Below are 17,607 nucleotides of genomic sequence, written 5' to 3'. Positions count from 1 at the left end.
CAGTATACCTGAAGGAGAGTCTCCACCCCCATCGTTCTGCCCGGACACTGAGGTCCTGCACCGAGGGCCTTCTGGTGGTTCCCTCACTGTGAGATATGAGGTTACAGGGAACAAGGCCTTCTCGGTAGTGGCGCCCTCCCAACAGATGTCAAGGAAATAAACAACTACAGTCATACCTCTTCTTGCGAACGCTTCATGTTGCGTATTTCGGGTTAACAACGTGGCAAAGCCAGAAGTGTTTATTTCTGGTTTTCGCCACGTGCACGAAGCGTTCTGCATGGTTCACACATGCGCAGAAGCGTTCTACACGGTTCGCTCAAGCGCAGATGCACTCTATTGCGCTTAACACATGCGCAGAAGCCCCGCTCTGATTGCAGACTTTTTGGGGTGTGAATGGCACCCCGGAACAGATCATGTCCGCAACCAGAGGTACCACTGTATCTGACTTTTAGAAAACATCTGAAGGCAGCCCTGTTTAGGGAAGTTTTCAATGTTTGATGTTTTCTCATGTTTTTAATATTTTGTTGGGAGCAGCCCAGAGTAGCTGGGGAAACCCAGCCAGATGCGCGGGTATAAATAATATAATATTATTATTATTATTATTATTATTATTATTATTATTATTATGCCACTCAGCACCTAGAATCATAGAATTGTACAGTTGGAAGGGACCACGAGGATCATCTAGTCCAACCCCCTGCAATGCAGGAATATTTTTTCCAATGTGGGGCTTGAACCCATGACCCTGCAGTGAAGAGTCTCACGCTCTACCAACTGAGCTATGTCACAGCTTCAACATTAACCTGCACGATCTCTTCTGCTTGGGAATGGCAAGTAGCTATAGAAAGCATTGAAGGTCTATTGGCTGAAGGATACCCTTTGCAGCACCACCTGAGATTTCCCCGGCACACTCCCAAGCATCCCAAACCACAGGGGCTAGAAACTTGATTTTTTAAACATGGAAGTCAAAAGCCGAATTCTGCACCCAGCGCCACATTCTGCATTGGTGTGTGCACAGACCAGGCCACCCCTGGATATGGGGAACTGTCCTCAACGTTCTCCAGGTATAGGAAAGGACATGATCAGGAAGTTGTCAAGGGAAACAACAGCTCCTTGGCAGCATCCCATCACCCCAAACTGAAGGACTATGGCTCAGTTGCTTTTTCATTCTGTTCACTGTCCAGCCTGATGATTTCAGCAAGCTGCTTTGTAGGGGCTGAGCAGCTTTGACCGGCCACAGAGTCAGCAGAAAGCAGGAAACAGCCGTATTGTCTGACATCTGCTTACGACTGCACTTTGCCACTGGGCAGACAGGACCTGGTTGTTGCTGCTGTTCTGTCCTACAAGTACGTTTCCGAGCACAATTCAAAGTGTTGGTGATCTTTAAAGCCCTAAACGGCCTCGGTCCTGTATACCTGAAGGAGCGTCTCCACCCCCATCGTTCTGCCCAGACACAGGTCCAGTGCTGAGGGCCTTCTGGCGGTTCCCTCATTGCGAGAAGTGAGGTTACAGGGAACCAGGCAGAGGGCCTTCTTGGTAATGGCGTCTGCCCTGTGGAATGCCCTCCCAGCAGATGTCAAGGCAATAAACAACTATTTTACTTTTAAAAGACAACTGAAGGCGGCCCTGTTTAGGGAAGTTTTTAATGCCTGATGCTGTATTGTTTTTAATATTCAGTTGGAAGCCGCCCAGAGTGGCTGGGGAAACCCAGCCAGATGGGTGGGGTATAAATAATAAATAAATTATGATTATAATTATTATGATTATGATTATTACAGTGGTACCTCGGGTTACAGACGCTTCAGGTTACATATGCTTCCGGTTACAGACTCCACTAACCCAGAAATAGTACTTCGGGTTAAGAACTTTGCTTCAGGATGAGAACAGAAATTGTTCTCTGGCGGTGCGGCAGCAGCAGGAGGCCCCATTAGCTAAAGTGGTGCTTCAGGTTAAGAACAGCTTCAGGTTATGAATGAATTAAGTACATAATCAGAGGTACCACTGTATTATTATTATTATTATTATTAATGCATGCCCTTTCGCAACACGCAGGTCTGTGACGGAGGCCATTCTCACTCCCTTAGCACCCAGCAAGCCTATCTTTAAAGCAGGGGTTGCCAGCCATTTTGGGGGTTGTGGGCACATTTGCAAACTGGCATCACATACCCAGCACCAGGGAAAGGCTCTGCGGGGACTCGTGTGCCCAGAAGCACCGTGTTTGCAACCATAATCTAAATGCCTGTGTCTTCTAAGTCAATGCCTTGCCCATGGGCTTCTCACAATTGTCTGATGGGTCACTAATGAAAGCAGGATGCTGGAAGAGGATCAACCTCTGGTCTGATCCAGCTGCACTTTTCTTCCAACACTGTTAGCAATCCCTAAAACTGGGCAGCCTGTTCTGGAAAGAGCTCATGCATTTCCCAGGTTTTGCTACTCTGATGAACATAGCTGCTCATTAAGCTTGTTATCAGGTGTGTTTTTTTTTAATTTAAAAAAATCGGCATGACATTATGTTGGTTTTATTATATTTTGTTAACTATATTAAATTATGAAGTCGTTATCAAGTTCTGGAATGGCAAGACAAACTGTTAAGTATATTGAACTGGCCAGATTAACAGAGGCAATTAGAGATCACACTAGAGAAGAATTTCAAAAAGCATGCGGAAAATGCAGAGAATACTTCACAAAACAGTGCCCTCAAATTCATACCTGGACTTGTTTCGATTAATGTCTGCAGGAGACTTTGTGGATATTTAAGTTATAATTAGAAAAATCTTAATAATTATTCATAAAGGAAACAGCTTATAAGAAGTAAATAAGGAGGCCAGATACAGGATAAAGGAAATATTTTATTTGGTTGTTTGTATCTCCTGCCAACCTAGCAGTTCGAAAGCACGTCAAAGCACAAGTAGATAAATAGGTACCGCTCTGGCGGGAAGGTAAACGGCATTTCCGTGCACTGCTCTGGGGTTCGCCAGAAGCGGCTTAGTCATGCTGGCCACATGACCCGGAAGCTGTACGCCAGCTCCCTCGGCCAATAAAGCGAGATGAGCGCCGCAACCCCAGAGTCGTTCACGACTGGACCTAATGGTCAGGGGTCCCTTTACCTTTACTTTTATTGTTGTATGTTATGCTTATTGCTTGTTATGTTTGTGTTTAATGAGGGTGTATTGGGGGAGTGGAGGGTTTATGTTATGTTGTAAATGAAATTTCCAATAAAAAAAAATCAAAAAAATCATGCAGTCGTTTAATTGGAGACATGATGGTGATGATCAAAGCAATAATATGTAGATTCATTGCAGCCTTCAAGATTATTATTTACTCCCAATAGCCTTGTTCACACACTGAACACAGGTACAATCTATCTCTACATGTATACCTCCACACACACACACGTGTGTGTGTGTGTGTGTGTGTGTGTGTGTGACTCTACGCTTGCTGAAGATTATCTGATAATAACAGTACAAGTGTGCAAGTCAAGTATTGTGTGCCCAGGTACGCAGCCTGTACACTTATTGAATGCAATGTGTGAACACTCCTAACATTAAGACTCAGAGCTGAAACAGTTCAGTTCAGTTGTTTGCCTCTGACCCAATCAACAACAAAAAGAAAGATTAGACTGCGGGATATTTTGCAACACAGGAAGTTCACAAGAAAGCCATTTCTAAACCCATACACTTCAAAGCCCATTTCAGATATTAAAATAGTCTCCTTTCTCCTGGCATCCTCTTCAAAATGAGAGAGAGAGAGAGAGAAGAAATAAAATGGTTTATAAGATGCGATTGGGAGCAGCTTTTTCCACGTCGCTTTCAAAGTCAATTTCCAAAGGGAAGGACATGTATATTTACTTCCATAAATAAACCAGATTTTAATGCATTTATCTGATAAGGACTAAGCCATTTGATCTAAACCATCTGAGAACTTTTTATTATTTTTATTATTATAAAGAGAAACAAAGAGGAAGAACCTCACACCCTTATTGCTTAACTTGGGTGCACCAGGAGGCTGGCTGTTTAAACAGAAAAAGGTTATAGTTGCTGTAATCCTGTCTCGGCAACATCTGGATTTACTTCGCCATGCTCGTACTATCCTGACAGAATAATATTTGCTTTAAGGAGTTATTATTCCTTTGTAAAATATCCTCTCGTCAGTTTCAGGTTACCGGCAGAGCTGGAGGATTACCAAGGGGTTTGAGGAGCCTGTGTGGCAGCCAGCAAGCATCTCTGAGTGGCAGTCCCAAAGGGACTCATTTCTATGCAAATGATCTGCTCGCTGACTAATCTGCCACACGGCCAAGTGCACTGCTCCTAGGACAGCATCGCAAATAAATAATTTGCTGGACTGCGGGGCCCGGAGGCCAGAGGAACTCCCACCGAACCACAGGCAGGTGGAGCAAATTCTGGAGCCTCTTGTGGGGGCCAAAGGAAATGTCACCCAAAAAGTGTGCAAGCTCTCAAGTCCTCCAGAGCTCTTTTTTTTTAAAAAAAAAATTAATTGATTTTAACATATAAATTATAAAACGTACCACAAAACTTATCACTTATACACTCTTTTTAGACTTCCATCACCACCTCTGATGATCCACCGTTTTAACTTCTTAACTTTATATTGCCTTTACATCTCTTAACAAATCATCCTTCCCCTTCTCCATTTTTGCAATATTTCCAATAATACACTTCACAAAACTTCTTGCAAACCTACAAACGTCGTCTGATCTTCACAAATACTTTTCAAATAGTCCGTAAATTTACTCCAGTCTTCCGTGAATTTCTGGTCCCGCCGGTTTCGAATCCTTCCTGTTAGTTTATCTAGTTCTGCATAGTCCATGAACTTCATCCTCCATTCTTCAATCGTCGGTAATTCTTCTTGCTTCCATTTTTGAGCTGCTGCTACTGCATTATTCTTCCATTATTCTTGCTGCTGCTACTGCATATAAAAAGAGCTTACATTCCTTTCTATTTATATCACTCCCCACAATGCCCAGTAAAAATGCTTCTGGTTTCTTTATGAATATATATTTCAACATTTTTTTCATTTCATTATATATCATCTCCCAGAAGCATTTCACCTTTTTACATTCCCACCACATGTGATAAAATGTTCCCTCTTTTTCTTTACATTTCCAACATTTATTACTGACTTTATACATTTTCGCTAACTTGACAGGTGTAATACACCATTTATACATCATTTTCATCGCATTTTCTTTTAGGGAGTCCTCCAGAGCTCTTTCATCAGGATATTATTGATTGTAGAACTCTCCATCACTATGTACGCTAATGTTGTATTTCTCTGTTCAACACTATTTTCCCCGTTTTGTTTTAGGCTGTTGATTTAGGTTATTTGCACTGTTTTATATGAAGCTGCATGGATTTGCTTTCTGCATCTACTGACGCCACAGATATTTTTAATTGTCCTCAGTATGTTCTCCGGAGTCTTGCATTTCTTGTTTCTCTGATGTGTCACTTTGGGCACACGTCTGCAGAAAAGCGGCGTATAAATATTCATGGCAGATGACGATGACCCAAGTTATTTGGGATCCAAATTATTCTGATGTTTTGAATCCCAAACGTAAAAGGCAGAAGATTCTGGTGTCATAGTGAGACAGGATAACGGTCCAGTATTTTTTTATAAAAAGTATTATTTCAAAAAGCAGAGACATCACCTTGCTAACAAAGGTCCATATAGTTCAAGCTGTGTTTTTTCCAGTAGTGATGTATGGAAGTGGGAGCTGGACCATAAAGAAGGCTGATCGCCGAAGAATTGATGCTTTTGAATTATGGTGCTGGAGGAGACTCTTGAGAGTCCCATGGACTGCAAGAAGATCAAACCTATCCATTCCTAAGTGCTCACTGGAAGGACAGATCGTGAAGGTGAGGCTCCAATACTTTGGCCACCTCATGAGAAGAGAAGACTCCCTGGAAAAGACCCTGATGTTGGGAAAGATGGAGGGCACAAGGAGAAGGGGACGACAGAGGACAAGATGGTTGGACAGTGTTCTCGAAGCTACCAGCATGAGTTTGACCAAACTGCGGGAGGCAGTGGAAGACAGGAGTGCCTGGCGTGCTCTGGTCCAGGGGGTCACGAAGAGTCGGACACGACTAAACGACTAAACAACAAAATTATTTTCAATAGAAGTTCTTTACAAAAACTGACGGAAAGTCAGCATCTTTGCTTCTCACGCAAGGAACAGTTATTCTAAGACGGGCAAGCTACATAACGCATGTGCCTTATCAAAGACAAAGAAAGGCATCGTGCTTCTTGCTTCTGGTATATTCTTTGACCCGCTTGCAAATTTAAACTATAGATCAAGTGAGTAAAATACAAAAAAATGACCATCAAGTGACCATTAAACAGGTAACCTGTCAGACGAGATAAACAACGCACTCAGATTTCTGCTGTAGACCGCCTTTTCTATGATGTACCGTATTTTTCGTCCCATAGGACGCACCTTGTTTTTGGGGGGGAAATAAAGGGGAAAAAATTCCCTTTATTTTCCCCCCAAAACCAGGTTGGGGAAACCAAACCAGGTCGGGGAACAGCGGTATGGCGGCGCTGCGCCTCCCCGCTGTCCACCGAGCTTGTGGGGCTGGCCGATGTGTGCCCGAAGCGTGGGGCGCTCTGGGGGGTGGTCTTAGGTTACACGCTTCTGTGATCCAACTGATGGATGGATATCTACTCCCTTCCACTGTAGGAGGCAGTGCGCCTCTGATTGCCAGCTGCTGGGAATCCCAAGTGGGGAGGGTGCTTTCCTCGTGGTCCTCCTTTTGGGCTTCCCCACAGGCATCTGCCTGTCCACTGTCTGAACAGGGTGCTGGACTAAGATGTGCCTTTGACCTGATCTTAGCAGCCGCCAGCAATCCAAAGTCAACCATTGGGGAACGGGAAGGGGAGCACCTATGCTTAGAAGGAAACTTCTCCTAGCTGCCAGTAAAGAGACCACATTAAAGGTAAAGGGACCCCTGACCATTAGGTCCAGCCATGGCCAACTCTGGGGTTGCGACGCTCATCTCGCTTTATTGGCCGAGGGAGCCGGCGTACAGCTTCCAGGTCATGTGGCCAGCATGACTAAGCCACTTCTGGCAAACCAGAGGAGCACACGGAAACGCCGTTTACCTTCCCGCCGGAGTGGTACCTATTTATCTACTTGCACTTTGACGTGGCAGGAGAAGAGACCGAGCAACGGGAGCTCACCCCGTCGCAGGGATTCGAACCGCCGACCTTCTGATTGGCAAGTCCTAGGCTCTGTGGTTTAGCCCACAGCGCCACCCGCATAAATAAACTACTTTAAAAGGTAAAGGGACCCCTGACCATTAGGTCCAGTCGTGGCCGACTCTGGGGTTGCGGCGCTCATCTCGCTTTACTAGCCGAGGGAGCCGGCGTACAGCTTCCGGGTCATGTGGCCAGCATGACTAAGCTGCTTCTGGCGAACCAGAGCAGCGCACGGAAACGCTGTTTACCTTCCCGCCGGAGCGGTACCTATTTATCTACTTGTACTTTGACGTGCTTTTGAACTGCTAGGTTGGCAGGAGCTGGGACTGAGCAACGGGAGCTCACCCCATCACAGGGATTCGAACCGCCGACCTTCTGATTGGCAAGTCCTAGGCTCTGTGGTTTACTTGTCTGTTAATCAAAGGACCAGAGAAAAAGTTGTCTCTTCACTTGACGGGCCAAGGAATTACATGCTCTGCAGCCACATACTTGGGTGGGGTGGGGTGAGGCAGAATTCTTGTCACATTTTGAGACAGTCAGCTTGCAAACCATGACAATTTAGACCTGGCACTATTGAAAAAAGAAAAAAAAAACGGAACAGAAAGCGAAAGCAGCCATTTAACTGGAATAATTTTATTTCTGAAGAAAACCATGCTATTTAAAAGGAACAGAAAGCGAAAGCAGCCATTTAACTGGAATAATTTTATTTCTGAAGAAAACCATGCTATTTTAAAAGATTTCTAAACGCGGAATTAGTTTCTGTCCCCCCTGCAGGTTTCTATTCCTGGCAGTCTGATGAAATTCCTAGGGATTTCTGATCTGGTAACTATTACCTCCTTCCTGCAGGGACTCTGCCAAACAAACAGGCCAGGAATTGCTGCATTTCTAGTGGATACACACACCCACACACCCTTTCCTCCTGAATTCTCACCTTCTTCCCACCCTAATCGTGTTAGGAGCAGCTCCCACCCTCCCAACTTCACAACTCCTTTGCTGGTTAGTAAAATGGGCAGCCAGCTATGTGGCTAAATTAACCATGAGGAATGGGCTTCTACAGCAAGGCCCATTTCTATGTAGGGGGAAGAGGGCACATCGGCAAGCAGAACTCAATATGGATTGTAGCATGGGAAGTGTGAAGGCGCCAGGATAACTTGAGGCAGCCTACCTACACTGATCCATTTTTATGATGCCTAGAAAGCAGAGAGAATCATAGAAGAGTTGGATGGGGTCATCTAGTCCAAACCCCCCATTGCAATGCAATGCAGGGAACCAGACAGAGGGCCTTCTCAGTAGTGGCGCCCACCCTGTGGAACACCCTCCCTTCAGATGTGAAGGAAATATTTTTAAAAGACATCTGAAGGCAGCCCTGTTTAGGGAAGTTTTTAATATTTAATGCTGTACTGTTTTTAACACTTGATTGGGAGCCGCCCAGAGTGGCTGGGGAGACTCAGCCAGATGGGCGGGGTATTATTATTATTATTATTATTATTATTATTATTATTATTATTATTTCGGCTAAAGCATCCCTGACAGAACAGTTGTAACTGTCAGATGCTGATGGTGGTTGCTCGTGAGTAACCAGTCACTATTTACAGTGCAGACCCACAAAGTTCATGTCCATCTCAGTCACTTGCAGAATCCGGGAGCAGCCTCTTCCGGCTTCTCCCCTAACATAAGAACTTCGGCACCCCAAGCCGCCTCCTCCTCCCCTCCTCGCATTTCACCCCTCTGTGCAAGCTGGGCGACGGAAGTGGCGTGCGTCCCTCCTGGCCAGCCTGGCCAGGTGAGGCGCTGGGGCTCTCAGCAGCATCCTCAAGCCCTTTCCCCGCTTGGCTGGCCCCTTCCCTCTCTTCTCCACTGGAGGTGTGGCTTTTCCCACCGCTGGAAGAGGAACTGCTCCTCAGGAGTTTCGGAGGCTCTCTGTATTCCAACGGCCCCCCTGCCTCCCTCCCCTGTTCTGATGGCAGTCCCCTGACAGTAACAACAGATCAAAATCTAAAAGATGAAAAAATTAAACCTGTCATGGGCCAGGAGTCGGCTTCACCTGCTGAACAGCAGCCTGAAGGAGCAGAAGGTGAAGTGGTTCCACCTGCTGCTGATCAGCCTCCTTGCTCCTGGTGAGAACCAGCTGGCTCCAGCTTTCTTAAGCATGGTTCCCAGCCTCAGTCGGTTGCTGGAAACAGCATTCGTCGTTCCTGACCAAATCTTGCGGCTTCTTGTGACCTTGGACCCTCGGCTTTCTTGACCCCCGGACTGCCTGACTACGTGAACTGAGATACTTCTGACCTTAGGACTGGACTGAACCTTGTACAGTGGTACCTCTGGCTAAGAACTTAATTCGTTCTGGAGGTCCGTTCTTAACCTGAAACTGTTCTTAACCTGAGGTACCACTTTAGCTAGTGGAGCTTCCCACTGCCGCCGCACAATTTCTGTTCTCATCCTGCAGCAAAGTTCTTAAACCGAGGTACTCTTTCTGGGTTAGCAGAGTCTGTAACCTGAAGCGTCTGTAACCCGAGGTACCACTGTATATGGACTCTGCCTCCAGGCAAGTACCCCCCTGAGACTTGGCTGGCTTCTCCTTCTACTGAGCTCTGCCATGACTGGCAGAACAGGACTACGACAAAACCAAACTATAAGATGGGCACATAGAATGAGTACAGCTGCACATGGGTGAAAATGAGAAAGTCCAGGTAAAAAAATATTAGCAGTGCCATTTGATTATCAGGTATGGTTCCAAATCTGCCAGGTGTGTGTTGAAGGTTGTCTTGAAAATGAGGGTTCCTCTGTATACATAATGAAGGAATGCCAAATTGTATTAAAAGGTGTTGGGGGGGCGTTTCTGCTTTTTGATTTATTCTTAATGGTGAGAATAAGGCGTGTTATTAATCCTTAAATTGCATTTCGCAGAGCGACGTGCATCACCTTATAATAATAATTTATTATTTATACCCTGCCCATCTGGCTGGGTTTCCCCAGCCACTCTGGGTGGCTTCCAACAAAAGATAAAAAATACACTAAAACACCAGTCATTAAAAAATTCCTTAAACAGGGCTGCCTTTCAGGTGTCTTCTAAAAGTCAGGTAGTTGTTTATTTCCTTGACATCTGAAGGGAGGGCGTTCCACAGGGAGGATACCACTACCAAGAAGGCCCTATGCCTGCTTCCCTATAGCTTCGCTTCTCGCAGTTAGGGAACCATCAGAAAGCCCTCAGCGCTGGACCTCAGTGTCCGGGCTGAACGATGGGGGTGGAGACGCTCCTTCAGGTATACTGGGCCGAGGCTGTTTAGGGCTTTAGAGGTCAGCACCAACACTTTGAATTGTGCTCGGAAACATACTGGGAGCCAGTGTAGGTCTTTCAAGACTGGTGTTATGTGATCTCAGTCACCAGTCTAGCTGCCACATTCTGCTGGTTTTCATTTAGTCATAATGGTAAGATAAGGCACCCAAAAATTAGCAATTCATGCCCTTGCCACACCGTATTTTGGGTTGCAGGAAGTGGAGGGAGGTTGATGGGGCATCCTTTCTTCCTTCCAGCCCTCACTTCCTGCAGCTACACTTGTGCCATCACTTCCTGTGCCATCACTTCCTGTGCCATCAGCTGCTTCCATGATGGCAGCTGCAGAGCAACCAAGCTACCCAATGCAGTGGACCCCTGTCTAGGGAGCCCCAGAAACAGATTAGGAAGTGACCAGCGTGTCCTTTGCACCTTGGAGAGCTCCCTCACTGCAAATATGACTATAGAAAGGTGGGGCCTACAGTTGGCCATAAATACCTTTCTTACAAAGAAAGGTTCTTGCCTTTTTCCTGCCGCTTTGCCACAATTTGCACTTCTCTATTTATCAGCTTTGTGCCTCTCCAACCAAACAATGTTTACAAAAATGCGTATGTTGAGGGGATAAATACAGATATAGATTAGCGGAAATTACAAAAAAAGGCATTGTGTTAGGGAAACAGCTCTCCAGAGATAAGTACGTTGGGCAAAATTGCATACAAAACTGGATGTATTAGGAGAAATTCCCACTAAAATGCTGGTGAAGTTTCATGAGGGCTTAATAATAATGATGATGATGATGATGTCAGGTGCAAAAATATGGTTAACTGAAAAGATTGAGAAAATGAGAAAGACCAAGACTGACAGATTTGCTGATCGGTAGTTCTAGCACAAAGAAATCTTTCTGAAAAGAGATGAAGAGGTCAGGTGAAAATGGAGCAAGCTGGCTGTGTTTGCCCATTCTGAAGCTCTTGCTTAATAGAGTGCAGCTGCCCCCATTCCATACTGAATGCCTCACATTTTTCCCCCAGCCAACTCCCCACAAGGAGCTCTCTTGATCTTCTGAGCCCTAGCTGATGCAGAGATAAAACAGGTGCTATCAGTCAGAGAAATAGAAATAGAATAATACACAATTATTGTTGTGTATTGTGTATTCTACTGTGAATTCGAAATAGAAATAAAAACACACAGTGACACCAACTTTCTTACTAGGTGCATGACTCTTAAGTCAGGGGTGGGGAACCTGTGGCTCTCCAGAGGTTGCTGGACTACAACTCCCATTGTCCCTGACCATGGACTACGCTGGATGGGGCTGATGGGAGTTGGAGTCCAACCACCTTTGGAGGGCCACAGGCCCCCTGTCCTTGCTGTAGATCTTTAGCGCTGCCACCTATCACTGTAGAGGCAAAGCCATGAAGGTTTAGAACTTGCAGAGGTGGACTGCATTTCAGGAGAGCTGTTTCAATGAGTTCTGGATCTCAGCGACTGAGCTGCTTTGCCCTAATTTGTGGCTGAGACAATTTCTGATCTTTTTGGTTTCACAGAAAACCACACAACCAGCAGTGTGGAAAGCCCCTGGAGGCAACAAACAAACGACTCTTGGTGTGTGTGCTTTGCTTTAGAATGGGAAAGACACCACCAGGCAATTTGAAGACATGCTTCTGGTACAATGATTCTGGCGCATTTCCGCAGTATTGACACTGGCAATGTTTTAGTTATTGTGAAAATGCTATTCCTCGCCCATTTAGCACAATCGCTGCTAATTTCATTGTCGTGTAGGTATTGGGGTGCCTGTCAAAGAGCACAACCTTCTTGCGCACTGCTCTTCCGACTTCTCATCCCGTTTTCTTTTTTCGAAACTGCATATGGAGGCAAATGAAGGGACAGTCACTTTTCATGGAAGCCTGGGTGCTGCTAGACACACAATCATGAACTGCCTGGCCCTTAGTCTGATGCAAAAAGATCATTGTTTAAGTTCTCATGAAGCACCCTATGTCATTTTTCTTGTGATTTTAATCATTTATCAGGTGTTCCACATCCATCGCTGTAGTACTGCAGATAGTTGCAACGTTAGGTTTGTGCATGAACACTTGACAATCGTTCCAGAACTATTGATGACAGTAGTGGCTGTCAGATCCATGTAGCCAGATTTGCTGAGGCTTTAGTAAAAACCCGGGACACGGGTGGCGCTGTGGGTTAAACCACAGAGCCTAGGACTTTCTGATCAGAAGGTCGGCGGTTCGAATCCCCGTGACGGGGTGAGCTCCCATTGCTCAGTCTCTGCTCCTGCCAACCTAGCAGTTCGAAAGCACATCAAAGTGCAAGTAGATAAATAGGTACCTCTCCAGCGGGAAGGTGAACGGCATTTCCGTGTGCTGCTCTGGTTCGCCAGAAGCGGTTTAGTCATGTTGGCCACATGACCCGGAAGCTGTACGCCGGCTTCCTTGGCCAATAAAGTAAGATGAGCGCCGCAACCCCAGAGTCAGTCACAACTGGACCTAATGGTCAGGGGTCCCTTTACCTAGTAAAAACCCAGCCTAGATTGTGTTTCACAGCTAACTTTTGTGCCTCCCATATGGTCTTCTCCAGTCTCTCAGTCTCCACTCACTTTATTTGCTGGTCTGCTTTTTTTAAAAAAAGGAAGCAAGAATGAAAACTCTTTGGGGGGAAAAACATGCCTCTGGAGACTAGCTTTCTTGATCATATAAACAGCCATTGGTCCCAAATAAACAGATCACTTCCCACCGATGACCTCCTTTGCTTAATAAAGAGATTGAGTGGATTAGCAAACTCATTTCTGCGAGGATTGGGTTGAGCATGGGACAGAAAGATTAAAGGGCATCTTCATATTCTGCCCTCTTTTTAATTAGATTGTAATATTCAGGTCTTTCAACGGAACACAAGCACATATTCCAACCAAGGTTATCTCATACAGCAACGATTGTGGACTCCAGATGTTTCAGCCATTGCCCATGCTGGCTGAAATATACTCAGAGTTGAGAGTGGATTTCATGCTCTTTATTCAGCTCATAGTGGTGAGGAGGGAATGGAAGTCCCCTCAGATACTTTGATACATTATTTACACAATGGGCTGCACGTGATTGGCTAATTCCGGAATTCTCCTGTAGGCCAATCAGGTTGTGGATTCACTTCTATCTGGAGCTGGATTGGGTGGCTCCTGCCGACCAATCATACTGCTGCATTGTTCTAGGACCAATCAGACTGCTGCATTCTGAATCCTATTGTTCTAGGACCAATCAGACTGCTGCCTTTTGGATCCTATTGTTCTAGGACCAATCAGACTGCTGCAGTTTGGATCCTATTCAACTCAGTACATAACACTGGCTGAGGTCTGATGGGAGTTGGCAATCCGAAAATACCTGGCGGGCACAAGTTTGGGGAAGGCTGTTCAACAGAAAAGTCATAAACCTCAATAGCAGAAACAAGTGGCCTGAGTGGATTTTTTTTGCCCAGGGAGAAAAGAAGGAGGGAGTTATCAAACCAATACATAAATCTAGGGTGTTCCCTTCATGTTCCTTCAAGCTGGGCTATAACGTAGCAAAGATCACAATGAAACCTCCCTGGTATAAATCATATCCAGCCATTAACTCTAAACTTAGTGTGAACTGAAACTTCTGAGATATCTACGTACTGTATCAGATCATTAATTTTCATCTAAGGAGGGGATGTTTGAGGGTCAGGAGAAAACACTGGGCTGCTCAAAAAATGTGCTGTTGCTTGGACTGTGCTCAACTCAACAGCTGCATCGCTTCGTGACTTCGACAAACACTCTCTGGGTTAGCCAAAACGTCTATTTGTTCTGGCCGGCCTCCAAGGTTTTATTATTATGTACGATTAGTTTGTACCGAGAAATGCGAGCCGAGAAGAAAAATACACCTGTCAGAGGCTCAGGAGCAGAAGAGCAGGGGAGAGAGCAGATAGAGAGCGGAGGAGAGGAATCAGAGGGGAGCGTAGGGGAATATGACAGTGGACCGAGAGATTCCATGAGCTTCTCCAGCGAATCAGAAGATTCCCAGGAGAGGGCGCCTATGGTAAGGGCGAGGCGAATCCCAGAGGGGACGATCCATAAACAAGGAACCAGAGGGGAGTCCCAAAGGAGTAGCGGAGGAGTAGGGCCAGTTTCCCCACCAGAGCACAGTGGGGGGGAAGAGTCACGTGAGTCAGGACCATCTTCTCCTCCATCGGGGAGTGGGGAGAAGGAGGGAAGGCCAGGTCCAGCTAGCCTCCCCGAAAGGGGGAGCAGTGACACAAGTGTAACGGTCAGAAGGAAAGTGGGAGGCTGCGCGCGCGCGCCAAGTTCAAATGTGGAGGAGCGCGGGACAGCAGAAAACCCGGATTGGGAGCCAGGTCCTAAAGCCCGAAAGAGGGGGGGGGAGGAGTCGGGAGAATCAGCGTCAGAAGAATCTCGGAGGGCAGAGACTCCGACTAGCAGAAGGACCCAGAGAAAGAAGGAACAGAGGAAAAGGTGGAGTAAAGCTAGAATCTTAAGCTGGTGTCAGGGGGGCGGAGATTCAGATGGGACTTCTACGGTCTGACGGATAGATGTAGCGTTGCGCGCTGCACGTCTGGAAATGAGACTGAACTTCAATAAAGACTTTTAAACTTGAGCAAGAAGCAGCGTTGGTCTTGTGTGAGCTGGGACCTTGGGCAGCGCTGACAACACCCATCAAGGCTCTGTAATTGGGGACATATGTTCCCCTTTCCCCCCTTTTCTTTCGGGAAGTCGGATCCGCCAGCCAGGATACCGCATATCGTTTTGATCACCTGTTCGCATTTTGGGGTTGTTGTTGCTTTTAATAAGATAGCTATGCCAGTTATGCTCTGAGAATATTCTGGACTGTCTCGTTCAATATAGAAATCACTTTTGATCTCCTGTCCCCCCCCCCCTCTTTCCCTCAGCCTTCTCTCTGTGTTAGATTCCCTCTGTGACAGGTTCCCCTTCGGTTATGTGAACATGTAAAACGTTACGAAACGTTAGGAAAAAGGTTATGTTTTAAAGTAAAGGAGCCCCATTATTTCAGCAAACATCCTTCCTGCCCCTGCAGTTTTATTCCCCATGGCAGATCTCACTGAGGAAATACTAGTGCCGGGAATTGTTTCTCCTTTGTGAAGTGCTGTGGGTGACTGGAAATTATTGTATCTGCTCACTATTTGCATTCCATCTCATTTTAAGGATATCTGGAAAGTGATTGAAACAATTCTTTGACTTAATTGACAGGTCCAGAGCATCCATGAGTCAACTCCTGGGTGCACACTAGGGTTGCGGACACAAAAGTTGTTCACCTTTTAAAAGTTTTGCCCAAAGCTCTTGAGCATTTTTCCTTGCTGTTGAGCAAAGACGTTTTTGAGCTATTTTTAAGGTAATTCACAAAAAAATACACTTCTGAAATGGGTTGGCATACATCCGGATTTTCCCGGACATTGGAGCAATTTCCACCTGGAGACCGTTTCCAACGGCCGAATCCCAGCAAAGTCCAGGAAACTATGGACATATGGCAACCTTAGCAGGGCTGACCAAAGATATTCTGGCACCTGAGGTGAACTACAGAATGGAGAAATCAAGATTGACATCAGGATCTGCTACCCCTCTGACAAAAGATGAGGAGGTCAAATCGGTCATGATCAAATGGGCACAGGATATAGGACATAATATACAATTTGAGGACTGGGAAAAATTGTGGAAAGTCAATTTGAAATTTGCAGATTGTTCTCTTTTAGAAGAAAATTATATGAAAATGATGAATAGGTGGTATATTACACCAGTACAGATAGCAAAAATGTACAAAACCGGGTCAAACACATGCTGGAAGGGACTTTTTATCTTATGTTGTGGGAATGTAGAGAAGTTTAAAAAATTTGGGAAATGATATATAATGAATTAAAAAAAAATGTTTAAAATGACATTTGTAAAAAAACCAGAAGCATTTCTGTTAGGGATTGTAGGACAACACCTGCCAAGAAAAATAAAGAACTTATAACAGTGGCAAGAGTCTTGATAGCACAAGGATGGAAGAATGAGGAAATAACCGTGGCAAGAAAAATTGATGAGCTACGCAGAGCTGGCTAAATTGACATACAAATTGCAGGACAAGGAGAACTGTGACTTTAAGGAAGAATGGGAGCTTTTTATAATTTATCTAAAAAGACAACAAAATGAATTGGACTCCTTGGCAGGTTTTGAATAAAAATACACAAATGTATTGGTTGATAACATGGTAGATGGATAATGTAAGGATATGTATAACTTTATAACATGCAGAGAATAATATGTGTTGAGAAATCAGAGAGAGGAGCTGAGGGAAGTCTCAGGGGGGGGGGTTGAAGGGGGAGAAAGGGGGGAAATAATGAATATGACATGTTTTGATAATTTGTTATGTTGAAATTGTTAATAATAATATTTTTTTAAAAAAAGGATCTGCTGCCTCTCTGGAATCTGCCGCCTGAGACTGTCCTCTCATCTTGCCTCATGGGTGGGCCGGCCCTGGCACACCCACCAGTGTAGATTATTTCATTTTCCTCTTCTGTATCTATATATTGTCCTCTTCCAAAAACATCAGGAAAGTGTACGACAACATGAAAACATTTAAAGCGGACACAAAGCAATCATTAGAGTGACTGCCTTGAGTGACGTCCTCCAGCTCATTGATCATCACCACATTTCAGATTTCCGTGCCAAGGGAAACTTTTCTTCCAATGCAAATAGCAGCTTTGGAGGACCTGATCCAATCTGGGACCAAACTTGGGGTGGGAGGGGGGACAAATAATTTAAGCTCCCCCCCCCCGCATTGCCCTTCATACCAGTGTCCTGATCTGCACATGGGAAGGTTGCACCTCCTATTTGTTCAGGGTTTTTTTAAGGCATTAGGTAATCCCTAACTCTGCAAGCTGTCTTCAAAATGCCATGCTATGTTTTTCATTTTTTGGGGGGGGGATCTTATTGCTTTATCCGCTATCGCAGATAAAATTTTCAACATGCACACACAGATTGCCATCTTTTATTTTGGTAAACCACTGTCTCTGTATTAAGTGGCATGTAAATATATTAAATGAGGGGCGCGGGTGGCACTGTGGGTTAAACCACAGAGCCTAGGACTTGCCGATCA

Source organism: Podarcis raffonei, chromosome 3 (assembly GCF_027172205.1).
Source record: "Podarcis raffonei isolate rPodRaf1 chromosome 3, rPodRaf1.pri, whole genome shotgun sequence".
NCBI classification, from domain to species: domain Eukaryota; kingdom Metazoa; phylum Chordata; class Lepidosauria; order Squamata; family Lacertidae; genus Podarcis; species Podarcis raffonei.
The sequence above is the reverse complement of the archived record's forward strand: the minus strand, read 5'-3'. Positions refer to the sequence as shown.